The sequence below is a fragment of the Zingiber officinale genome, chromosome 8B (assembly GCF_018446385.1).
Source record: "Zingiber officinale cultivar Zhangliang chromosome 8B, Zo_v1.1, whole genome shotgun sequence".
NCBI lineage: Eukaryota > Viridiplantae > Streptophyta > Magnoliopsida > Zingiberales > Zingiberaceae > Zingiber > Zingiber officinale.
Genome location: NC_056001.1, coordinates 60775360 through 60776588, shown reverse-complemented (window position 1 = coordinate 60776588; position 1229 = coordinate 60775360). Strand labels below are relative to the sequence as shown.

Below are 1229 nucleotides of genomic sequence, written 5' to 3'. Positions count from 1 at the left end.
TGTTTAATAGGCTCTCTTGTATATATGGCTTGTACTTCTTGAATTTCTGAGGGAGATTCCATCCAACTTTTGCTCGACCATCCATGGAGGTTCAATGCCACTTGATCAATTAATGTATAAGCTTCTTCTATACTCTTGTCCATAAAAGAACCTCTAGCTGATGAATCTAACAAACACTTATATGAAAAAGAAATTCCCCTATAGAATATGTGTAAAATCAGTCATTTCTCCAAATCATGATGAGGGCATTGTCTTTGTAGACTCTTGAACCTGTCCCATGTTTCAAATAATGATTCTCCATACGCCTGAGCAAAATTTGTGATGCAAGTCCTCACATAAATTGTTCTGCTTAGAGGGAAAAAATGATTCAAAAATTGCTGCTCCAATTGTTCCCAACTTGTGATGCTTTGAGGACGGAGAGAATATAACCAACTCCTTGCTTTTATCCTTGATACTAAAAGGAAATACCATCAACTGAACTACATCTACAGATACTCCTTCACAATTCACCATATCACAAAGCTCTAGAAATGTCTCAAGGTGCAGATAAGGACTTTCTTATGCTTCTCCTCCAAATTTGTGACCTTGTATCATGAAAATTAACTCTGGGTCTAGTTGGAAACTTTCTGCTTCAATATGAGGTTGCACAATAGGAGATAAAAATCTTGTAGAAATGGATGTAGAGAAATCTCTTAAGGCCCTGCTTGACATGTTAGTGCTCATGGATATTCAAGAAAAAATTATGAGAGAAAAAAAAAATGAAGAATTAAGAGCAAGAAAGAGAAAGCAAAAATAAAGAAAAAGAAAAACTGAACCTTAAACTAACAAGAAATAAATGCAGAGTTTTTTTTTAATTATGAAAATGGAAAAAATAAAAACTATTCACAAGTCTAGATGGACTAAATTGCTAATTTACTAATGTTAATGCGAACAGTCCCTAGCAATGGCGCCAAAAACTTGTTACGAATCCGTAAATGCACGGTTTCATCGTCAGTAATATAAAGATTGTCGAACCACAGGGACTGTTGATTAAGCACTAGAGATGTCACAAAGTAAGTTATCTAGACGGTCGAAAGTTAGCTTTGGCGCTTACTAACTAACGAGTGTAATTAAAGAGAGGAAGAGAAGGACGAGAGAATCGATCTTGGAGGGAATTGAGCCTTGGGAGATGGATTCTAGGATTTCGGTTTCATTATAATTCTAGGAGATGTTACATACATTGCTTAGTT

At 35.5% G+C, this 1229-nt stretch overlaps 1 non-coding gene across 1 annotated transcript; it reads left to right on the top strand.

Moving 5' to 3' along the window:
* The first annotated feature begins 231 nt into the window (after nucleotides 1–231).
* Nucleotides 232–337, top strand: LOC122018237. The gene has a single exon (XR_006121665.1). It is a non-coding gene; the product is annotated as a small nucleolar RNA R71 (small nucleolar RNA).
* The last annotated feature ends 892 nt before the right edge of the window (nucleotides 338–1229 follow it).